General features: G+C 37.1%; 1 non-coding gene across 1 annotated transcript; it reads right to left on the bottom strand.

Annotated features, from left to right (window-relative positions):
• Positions 1 to 4266: 4266 nt before the first annotated feature.
• LOC128286046 (small nucleolar RNA R71) lies at positions 4267 to 4373 on the bottom strand. The gene has a single exon (XR_008276593.1). It is a non-coding gene; the product is annotated as a small nucleolar RNA R71 (small nucleolar RNA).
• Between the last annotated feature and the right edge of the window lie 7914 nt (positions 4374 to 12287).

Genomic DNA, 12287 nt, shown 5'->3' on the forward strand with positions numbered 1-12287 from the left:
TTACAATTATTTTCACTTTTCCTTCGGTTTCTCTAACCAAATCAACCCTGTGAATCTGTCTCTCACTGAGCTTGGTCCAGTACAATAGAGTTCGACACTTGCAGCCATACAATGCCTCATATGGTGCCATCTTTATACTCGACTGAAAACTGTTGTTATAAGCAAATTCAACTAAAGGTATATATTTTTCCCAGTTACCTTCGAACTCTAAAACACAACAGCGAAGCATATCTTCGAGAACCTGAATCATTCTTTTAGATTGACCGTTGATTTGCAGATGAAATGTGGTACTAAATTTCAACATTGTGCCCAAAGCCTCTTGCAACTTTTTCCAAAATTGAGATGTTAACGTTGGATCTCTATCCGAAATAATAGAAATTAGCACCCTATGCAATCTAACAATCTTAGCAATGTACATTTTAGCTAGCTTATCAAGTGAATAGTCAGTACGTACCGAAATAAAATGAGCCAATTTCATCAATCTATCAACAACGACCCAAACAAAATCTTTTTTCTTTGACTCAGAGGTAATCTAGTTACGAAATCCATCGTAATTCTATCCTATTTCCACTCAGGAATCATCACAAGATGAAGTAAACCCGTAGGTACTTGATGGTCGGCCTTTACTTGTTAACAAATTAAATATCTCGATATGAATTCGGAAATATCTTGTTTCGTACCCAACCACCAATACGATTTCTTCAATTCATTATACATCTTTGTACTTCCTAGATGAATAGACAAACAACCACTGTGTGCCTCGTGAAGAATTTTCTGAATAAGCTCAGTATTTCTCGTTACACAAATCCTACCTCCAAACATCAAACAATTATCGATCCCAATCTGATAGTCTGAATCACTAGTCGATTCGCACTGAACTCTTTTAGCTTGAAGTTCTTTGTCACATTTCTGAGCTTCACAAATTTGCTAAAGAAATAACAGTCTAGCTTTTAACTCAGCTAGAATCGAACCATCATCAGATAAAGTTAATCACATATTCATTGCTCTCAATGCAAACAAAGAGTTCTTACTTAAAATATCGACGACTACATTTGCCTTTCCTGGATGATAATCGATTACCAATTCATAATCTTTTAATAGCTCGAGCCATCTCCGTTGTCATAGATTCAAGTCCTTTTGAGTCATCAAGTACTTTAAGCTCTTGTGATCGGTAAAGATGTGGCACTTTTCACCGAATAATGGTGTCGCCAAATTTTTAAAGCAAACATAATGGCAGCCAATTGCAAGTCGTGCGTCGGATAGTTCTTCTCATACAGTTTCAACTGTCTCGAGGCGTAAGCTATCACTTTACCCTCTTCTATCAACACACAACCAAGACTGTTCAATGACGCGTCACTGTAAATCCCAAACTTTTTTCCCAATTCAAGTTGCACTAATACCACTGCCTCAGTCAACAAAGCTTTTAACTGTTCAAAACTCTTTTGACATTTCTCAAACCATTCAAACTTAAAATCTTTCAATAAGAATCTTATCATAGGTGTAGCAATCATCAGGAATCCCTTGACAAAACATCAATTATAACCGGCTAAACCCAAAAAGCTTCTAACCTTGGATACATTCCTCAGTAGTTCCCAATAAACAATTGCCGAAATCTTACTCGAATCAACTATTATACCTTCCGCCAAAATAATATGCCCTAAGAATCTGACTTCTCAAAAACAAAACTCACTTTTTGTTGATCTTAGCAAATAATTTCTTATCTCTCAAAGTTTGCAATACAATCCTTAAATGTTCGGCATGCTCAGACGCATCTCAGGAATAAATTAGAATGTCATCAATAAACACGACTACAAACTTGTTGAAATACGGTCTGAAGATCCGATTTATCAAATCCATAAAAACGGCAGGAGCATTAGTTAATCCAAAAAGTATAACAATAAATTCACAATGCCCATTCCTAATTCTGAACGTAGTCTCTGGCACATCCAACTCTTTAACCCTCAACTGATAATAGCCTAATCTCAAGTCTATCGTCAAGAACACTGTTGCCCCTTTCAACTGACTGAATAAATCATCAATCCTCGGTAAAGAATACTTGTTCTTTCTAGTAACCTTGTTAAGTTGATGATAATCAATACAAATTCCCATGGATCCATCTTTCTTCTTAATGAATAACATTAGTGCACCTTAGGGAGAAAAACTCGGTCTCGCAAAACCCTTATCTGTCAACTCTTGCAACTGAGCCTTCAATTCTTTCAATTCGGTCAGAGCTATTTGATAAACAGTAATTTATACATATTTTACCCCATGTTTAACACATTTTATGGATGATTTCCTATTAGAATTGGTAAATTCGATGCTCCTAATGCATTAATTCCATGTTTTATACTTAGGAGAGCTTAGGAGAGCGAAAGGAACGAGTAACGGGTCAAAACCGAAGAAAATGGGCCAAAGTACAAAATCAATTCGGTCTGGACCTCCTCATATGGGCAGACCACATAGCCATGTCAATTTAGCAGGCTCGAGCATGGCTTGAAGTAATCGCACACGGGTGTGTTACACGGGCGTGTCCCTACCGAGCCCAAGTTGAGTCCAATTCAAAAAAGGCTAATTTTGAGGGCTCTTAGGCCAATGCCTATAAATACACCCTAGAGGAGGAAAAAAAGGGAGGCACAAAATAAGGAGTAAGGAATTACTCCAAGGAAGCCGATTAATCCATCTTAGAAGCCGGATTCACCATCAAGACTGAAGATCTCTCGTCAATTTCCCCTTCAGGAGTTTTGGGTTTTCTTTATGTTTTATATTCTTTAATATTCTGAGATGTTTTCTTATTTATTTATGAACTAAAACCCTTAAATACCTAAGGGGAATGAAACCTAAGATGAATCTTATTATTATTTTTTGAATTGTATGATAAATATTTAACTTATTCTTAATTATGTGTTCTTAATTCTTGTTTTGATATCCCAGGATATTGATTCAAGATAAGCTCTTATTCAGAGGAGGAATAGACCCTGTCTAAGAGTATATTTGTCATAATTAAGTGGAGTTGTTTGCGCGCCTACATAGGGTGACAAGATTTTGCCAGAATAGGGTGAAACCTAATAAGGGGATCCATAGATCGAGTTAATGCAACCCTAGGGTGTTAATTAGAGAAAGGTCTCAATAATTCAATCTAGGGATTAGACGTTATTAGTATTGAATAGGGATAATAACATAACTTAGGGATCTCTACGAAACAAGTTAAATGAATAAATCGTTCGATTCGGAGCCAGAATAACAAGTACAGTCTAGGTGGATTTTTCCTTAGGTATTGTCTTAATTCAATTGATTTTCCCAAAAGCAATTCCCCGATTCCATTCTCTGTGAATTCTTAGTTTAGATAATTAGTTAGTTAAAACAAAAATCCTCTTTATTCTTAGGCTAGATAATAAAAAGACAGTCATTACTAGTACTTTTAGTTCCCTTGGGTTCGACAATCTGGTCTTGCTAAAACTATACTATTGTTCGATAGGTACACTTGCCTACATCGCGATAATAGTTAGTTTCAAGAACAATTAATTATAAAAATTTAAAACCTATCACGAAATCACGCGATCAAGTTTTTGGCGCCGTTGTCGGGGAACTAAGATATTAGGAACACTTAATTTTTAGTACTTTAGCCATTTATTTTTCTTGCAATTTAATTTAATTTTATTACTTATTTTTTCCTTCTCTTGGCAAGTTTTTATAGTTTATGACTAGAAGAAACCCATCAGGACCACTACTTTTTGACAAAGAAATCGATCGCACAGTTCACAGAAACCAAAGAGAAATAAGGCGAAGCTTAAGATACACAGAGAACGAGCAAGAGAACGATACTCAAACCCCAACCGCAGAGATGGCTGAAAACCAAGACAATTAGCTACCTCCTGCAATTGCGGTTAATCAAAATCTTGCTTCATGCACTATGTATGATTGTGCTAAACCTTCTTTAACAGGAACTGAATCGAGCATAGTTAGATTTGCTGTAGCTAATACTTTTGAACTAAAACTTAACACTATTCAAATGATACAGCAATTTGTTCAGTTTGATGGTTTGCAGGATGAGGATCCCAACGCTCATTTAGCCAACTTCTTAGAACTATGCGATACATTTAAAATTAATGGTGATTTTGATGATGCCATTCATCTTCGGTTATTCCCTTTTTCATTGAGGAACAAAGCTAAACAGTGGTTGAACTCATTACCACGAGGGTCAATCACTACTTGGGAACAAATGACCAAAAATTTCTATTAAAATATTTCCCGCCAGCTAAAACGGCCAAATTACGTAATGATATCTCTTCGTTTGTGCAGATGGACTTAGAAACTCTTTATGATGCATGGGAGAGATCCAAAGACTTACTGAGAAGGTGCCCTCATCATGGGTTACCACTTTGGCTTTAGGTTCAAACGTTCCATAATGGCCTGAATCCTTCGACTCGGAAAATGGTTGACACAGCTGCTGGCGGGACCATCAATAATAAAACACCTGAAGATGCTTATGAGTTTATAGAGGAGATGTCACTGAATAACTATCAGTGGCAAGTCATGAGGACAAAGCCAACGAAAACAGCCGGCGTTTATAATGTCGATTCGGTCACCATGCTCTCTAATCAAGTAGAACTCTTGAATAAGAAAATTGATGGTTTTCTTAGTTCTTCACAGGTTCACCCAGGAATGCAGTGCGAAGCAAGTGGAGGTGGAACAAGCCATTCGGAATACCAACCTTATGGCCACAGTATGGATAACGGGCAATTAAATTACATGGGTAATAATCCTCAACCTCAAAATAATCCATATAGTACTACTTACAATGCAGGTTGGAGAAACCACCCCAATTTCTCGTGGGGCAGTCAAGGAAATCAAATACAACAACCACCTCTAGGCTACCAACAACAACCCTACCAACAGGAAAAGAAGCCGAACCTTGAAGAGATGATCTCAAAGTTTATATCAGTGTCAGAAACTCATTTTCAAAACACCGAGACAGCACTTAAAAATCAACAAGCATTGATCCAAGGGCTCGAAACTCAACTAGACCAGTTGTCCAAACTGATTTTGGAAAGACCACTAGGACATTTACTTAGTAACACCAAATAAAAAGAGCATGTAAAAGCAGTTACACTAAGGAGTGGGAAAGTGTTAGTGGAATCTGAAAAGAAGCTAACACAAGAAGTCATGGTAAGCAAAAGGGGGGAAGAAAAACCCAAAAATAGTGTCAAACCAGTGCCGAAGGAATATAAACCACCAGTTCCGTACCCAGCAAAATTGAAAAAAGATCACATTGATGCACAATTCGGTAAGTTTCTTGAACTTTTTAAGCAATTACATATCAACTTACCTTTAGTTGAAGCCATATCACAGATGCCTACATATGCAAAATTTTTGAAGGAGCTTCTAACAAATAAAAGGAAGTTCAATGACTTATCTACAGTAGAACTCAACGAGGAGTACTCAGCCATACTCCAAAACAAGCTGCCAACCAAATTGAAAGATCCAGGAAGTTTTACTATCACTTGCTTAATTGGTAGTCTGAATATTGAGAAAGCACTAGCTGATTTAGGCGCTAGCTTTAATTTGATGCCATACAAAATGTTCAAACAACTTGGTCTTGGGGAACCTAAACCTACTAGGATGAGTGTTCAATTAGTCGATAGATCTATTAATTATCCTAGGGGTATTATAGAAGACGTAATTGTGAAAGTAGATAAATTCATATTTCCTGTTGACTTTGTTGTGCTTGACATGGATGAAGATGTGGAAGTACCCTTAATTTTAGGACGCCTATTTTTAGCCACTGCTAGGGCTGTAATCAATATGGGTGACGGTAAATTGGTACGTAGAGTAGGTGACGAGGAGATTATCCTTAAAATTTATGATGCTATGAGGTTCTCTAGGGAACAGGATGATTCATATTATTTTATTGACTCTATTGATCATACTACTCAAAACTCTTTTCAAGAAATTGTACAGAAAGAGACGACGGAACTGTATCCAGCTCAAGAAGAGGAGACAAATGATGAACCTAATGAGCATTCTTCGAGACAAGTAGAATATGAGGGCATTAAGATAAACGATGAACTTAAGAAAAAACCCTCTATTGAGGAGCCTACCAAATTGGAACTTAAACAATTACCAAACCACTTGGAATACGCATTCCTTTGAAATAATTCTACATTACCAGTTATTATTTCTTCTATCTTGCAACCTAAGGAGAAAGAGGAATTAATCCAAGTATTAAAAGAACATAAAAAGGCCATAGCTTGGAAAATTTCTGACATTAAAGGAATCAACCCTTCTTTTTGCACCCACAAAATTTTGATGGAAGATGAATACAAACCGTGTGTGCAAGCTCAAAGACGACTGAACCCCAACACGAAGGAAGTTGTTAAAGCCAAGGTAATTAAACTTCTAGATGCTGGAATTATTTATCCTATTTCTGACAGTTCTTGGGTAAGTCCTGTGACAGCCCTAAAGTGACCCTAGTCGGAAAGCGATTTTGGGACCGCTAAACCGAGTCACCAAATTATTTGGATGTGATATTTATGGTCTAAAATATGTGAATATGAATGTGCGAAAATCTTAAGCTTCGATTTAGTAAATTGCATGTGAATTTAGTGAAAAGGACTTGTGTGACACTTTTGAAATGTGATAGGCTAATCTACAAGGATCTAATAGTGCATGTAAACAAAAAGGAGGACTTGTATGTCAAATTCCCCCTTTTTAATTGCTAGTGGCTGGCCATGACAAAGGATGATGGGCAAAACATGTCATAGACATGTTTTGTTGGTGCATCATGGGTGGAAAAATAAATTAAAAGCACGGGCAAAGAAAGAAAAAAATGGTCTCATCCATGCTCCCCCCTCCCCTTGCCGTGAATGGAAGAAAGAAAACAAAGAAGAAAAAAAAAATGTTCATCCTTTGATTCATCTTTTGGCCGAAAATTTGAAGGAAAAAGGGAAGAAGGGAGTGAAGCATTCGGCTATCCTAGGTCACTATTAAGCTCAAGAGCCTAGAGGATCAAAGCCGGATAAGGGAAAAGAGGAAGTAAACGAATAGCCGTGGATATCTAGTCGTCGACCACTTTCGAGGTAAGTTTTAAGCGATAAATCATTGAGTAAATTCAATCATAATAGGGCATAATGAGTTGATTTGATAAGATATGATGTGGCCATGATATGTCTTAAACCCAAATGGTAAGTTCATAAGTGTTTGGACTTGGAAATTTAAGAGCAAATTGTAATAAATTGCTTGGACAGCAGCAGTAAGGTGATTTTAGAAAATCACTGTCAATTGTTGGTGTGGAATTATAGGTTGAATAAAATATGTAATCAAAGCTTAGTTGGTCTAGTTTCTTATAAAAGAGACCGTGGAAGCAAAGAAATTTCCTATAAAGAGATATTTAATGTTGTGCGGGACGATGTCGGAATGACTCCAAAATCCCTGTTTTGTTTTGGAAAATCATTATAATTCGTACAAAAATGGTTATGAGATAATATTTATATGCTTAGACTCCTTAATGAGTCTAGTTTCAAATGGAGTCAAATAGAACACATTATGAATTCTGTACAATGAAAAATTTGATTCGTAGTGAAGAGTGGTCAGATTAGTCAAATAGTGAAACAGGGGAAACTTTAAGAAAAATCTGGTATTGATTGGCCAAACCTAAAATTCTGAAAATTTTATGGGTGGAAGATACATGAGTCTACATTCGGGTAAAATTAACGGCAATTGATTTTGAGTTTTGTAGCTCCAGTTATAAACAACTTAGTGACTGTTGGTCAGAAAAACTACAACTTAGTGACTGTTGGTCAGAAAAACTACTTGTAGTGAGTGGATGTATATGTGATGAGGCCTAATGGCCGATGTGGTGAATGTGAAAGTGTATGTATATGTGATAAGGCCTAATGGCCGATGTGATGAATGTGAAAGTGGATGTATATGTGATGAGGCCTAATGGCCGATGTGGTGAATGTGAAAGTGTATGTATATGTGATGAGGCCTAATGGCCGATGTGGTGAATGTGAAAGTGTATGTATATGTGATGAGGCCTAATGGCCGATGTGGTGAATGTGAAAGTGTATGTATATGTGATGAGGCCTAATGGCCGATGTGGTGAATGTGAAAGTGGATGTATATGTGATGAGGCCTAATGGCCGATGTGGTGAATGTGAAAGTGGATGCATATGTGATGAGGCCTAATGGCCGATGTGATGAATGTGAAAGTGGATGCATATGTGATGAGGCCTAATGGCCGATGTGGTGAATGTGAAAGTGTATGGATATGTGATGAGGCCTAATGGCCGATGTGGTGAATGTGAAAGTGTATGTATATGTGATGAGGCCTAATGGCCGATGTGGTGAATGTGAAAGTGTATGTATATGTGATCCGGCCTAATGGCTGATGTGATGAATGTGAAAGTGGATGTATATGTGATGAGGCCTAATGGCCGATGTGGTGAATGTGAAAGTGTATGTATATGTGATGAGGCCTAATGGCCGATGTGGTGAATGTGAAAGTGTATGTATATGTGATAAGGCCTAATGGCTAATGTAAAATATATGTGTGATATGCATATGTGGTAAAGCCGAATGGCTAATGTGAATGTTGTAACATGTGATTAAATGTACATGAAACTTGGAATATGTTCCGGGAGAGACCCGATGACTACGTGTGGAGATTATGACCGGGTAAGACCCGATGACTACGTGTGGAGATTATGACCGGGTAAGACCCGATGACTACGTGTGGAGATTATGTCCGGGTAAAACTTCTTTTATAAGAATTGGCAATGCGAAAGGTTAAACAGGTATGTACTCCAAGCTTATATGTGAGCTTGATTTAAACTAAACCATAAGGTAGTTATGTGATGTATACGAGAGCAATCTATGAGAATATTCCTATGATTATGATGAGATGTGCATATTTGGATAAAGGGAGGTATGCTAGAAGGAAGAGTGAAATAAAAATACTGAACAACTATGTTATAACTTGATTGTTATCTGTTGACCTTGCTTGAAACTTACTAAGCATTGTAATGCTTACTCAGTGTACTTTGTTTCCTCTGTTTTATAGATCTCATTTGGAAGCTACAGGCTCGGGGATCGTCGAGCAACTAGTCACACTATCACTATCCACCGTTTGGTACTGCTATGTTTTGGAATATCTTGTGGCATGTATAGAATAGACTAGTAGTGAGAGGATATCTTGGTTAATGTATAGGACTACCCTTTTGGTGTAGGTCATGTACCCTTCGGTTTTGTGTAAATTCGGATAGCCATGCGAAAATGGCTTAGATATACTTTGATCATAGCATTATAATCGTTGTATGTTGTTTGTCAAGAGGTATGGAAATGTTGGTAACGGTTAGCCATGGGAATGGTCATTCATGATCACTTTTGGTATATGTATGACAAACTCTAGTTGATCCATGGAGGATCATGAAATAGGTAAAGTTTACCTTAAAAAATAGATGCTGGTAGCAGCAGTGACGTGAATGTGAAAAATCACTAAAAATAGTAGAAAGAGAATTAAATAGTGAATAAATTATGTAGTCGAACCTTGATGAATCTATTTTCGTAGGAAATGTAACAAGCGATCATATGAATAGTATGTTAAGAGATATTTAAGTTTTAGTGAGACAGGGCCAGAACGGTTTCTGGATTCCCTGTTCGAATTTGAAATTCATTGTAAATTAACCAGAGATAATTAGGGGTCATGCCATATATGTATAGATTCCTATTTGAGTCTAGTTTCTATAGAAACAAATGGCATCAGTATTGAAGCCCTGTACAGGAGATATCAATTCGTAACGGACAAGGTCAGTGTAGTCGATCCCTGCAACAGGGAGACTTTAACTAATAAACTGTACTAATTGGCCTGACCAATAATTCTAGAAAAAATTTGTAGATGCATATATGAGTCTAGTTTTAGGGAAAAATTACGAAACTGGTTTTCGAGTTTTGGAACTCAAGATATGATTTTAAAGTGATAGTGACGCAGTTAGCTAACTGCCTGGAAAATTTTAAAATGGACCGTGAAAGTGAATGGTTTAAGCCGTTAACCCCTCGTGTCCGATTCCGGCAGCGGACTCGGGTACGGGGTGTTACAATTTTATTGGTATCAGAGCTACGGTTTAGTCGATTCTAGGACTAACGTAGCACTCGTGAGTCTATTTATACATGCCATGTAACACCCCGAACCCGAGACCGTCGCCGGAGTCGAACACGAGGTGTTAACAGACCTCAAACCACTTATTGAGAATTTCCAGACAAGCTGCCAATCTGTGTACTAGTTGCTTCAAAAATCATAACTTGAGTTTTACAACTCGAAAATCAGTTTTGTAATTTTTCCCTGAAACTAGACTCATATGTCCATCTACATATTTTTTTCTAGAATTTTTGGTTGAGCCAATTACTACAGTTTATTAGTTAAAGTCTCCCATGTTACAGGGGTCGACTACACTGACCTTCGTGCGTTACAACTTGAATAACTCCCTGTGCAGGGATGCAATACTGATTCCGTTTGTTTCTATAGAAACTAGACTCAAAGAGGAATTTGTACATATATGGTATGACTCCTAATTATCTCTGGTTAATTTATAATGAATTTTCAAAGTTGGAACAGGGAATCCAGAAACCGTTCTGGCCCTGTTTCACGAAAACCCAAATATCTCTTAACATACAACTCATATGACCATTTCGTTTCTTCCATATGAAAATAGATTCATCAAGGTTCATTTACATAATTTATTCACTATTTAATTCCATTCCAACTATTTTTAGTGATTTTTCACATCCACGTCACTGTTGCTGCTAGCATCTATTTCTAGGGTAGACTTTCTCTAACACATAGTTTCTATGATTCAACCACCCCTTTTTCATATATAGTCCAAAATATAATCATGATGACCCATTCTAATGGCTGGTCATTGCCAAACATTTCCATGCCTCTTAATGAGCATATACATACCAAATGATTATAACATTATGCTCAAAACATTTATAAGCCATTTTCGCATGGCTATTCAAAATTTTACATACCAAGTTCAAACAAAACATAATAGCCTATACATGCCGAAATGTACTCCTAGACCAACTACGAAGAAAATACCAAAAGTTGTTAGCCGGTGTGATGACTTCGACGACGGTCCCGAGCACGCAAAATGGATCAAGAACCTAAATAAGCAACAATAAGCACCAAATGAGTACAACTCAGTAAGTCATAAGCATTGCACTACCATCCATTAATAACATTGTCATAAGAGGAAACAAAATGGAACGATGCTAAGTACTTCCTCCAAGCCGAACTATACCTTAGTTCCTTAGACCTTTTGGTTCAATCTCACACCAAGTTACACACTCACATTCACATTCCACATACTAATCAATAGGATATTTGAAGCGTTTTTATACATCATTTTGTTTTCGTTACAATCATACAACTAAATAGCCTTTTCACTTATTCCACGATAATTCTCATGTACGTGACTTCAATTAAAATTGTCACATAGGTTCAAAACTTACCAAGCTCAACTCCAAATATAAACATAGCGCCTATTAGCCATGAACTCAAGGTGCTTACCCGATCCGCTGTCCGTGATCAACTTAATAATGTCGCACACTCAGTGTCAATGGTGATTCAAAAACATATAGTGAGTCCGCACACTTAGTGCTATAAAATCAACTCGCACACCTAGTGCTATATAATCAAGCTCGCACACTTAGTGCTGTACAAATTAAAAACCCGCACACTTAGTGCCATTCTCATGATCACAAATGTTTATACCCGCACACTTAGTGCCGAAATCAACAACTCAATACATCTCACCTCTTTTCCTTTCATTCAATACTTTCATCACCACATACATACATGTATATAAATTCATCATTCCATTCGGCATAATTTCATAGACATCATGTCTATTTAAATCAATACAAAATATACGCTTAGTGACTTACCTTGTGTTGGGTAAAATAGTTCCACGTCGGCTACTCGATGACCTTCGTCTTTCCCTTGCTTGATTCTCCCTCTTTAACTCCTTGAGCTAAATCAATAAATTAACTAGTTTAACCATCTTGCTAAACATTCATAATGCAATTACACATGCATATGAATGTTTGTATATTTGGCACCCATCCTCACTAATTACCCATTTAGTCAATTATCTAAGCCAAGATAAGGCTTCAATATGGTTGCCTCTAATCGAATACATGCACACCAATCTACTTCATTTGGCCGAATATGCATGTCTATGTTGAGGTCAATTTTACATAACACCACACAAAAAAACAGCATACAT

Source organism: Gossypium arboreum, chromosome 12 (assembly GCF_025698485.1).
Source record: "Gossypium arboreum isolate Shixiya-1 chromosome 12, ASM2569848v2, whole genome shotgun sequence".
Lineage (NCBI taxonomy): Eukaryota > Viridiplantae > Streptophyta > Magnoliopsida > Malvales > Malvaceae > Gossypium > Gossypium arboreum.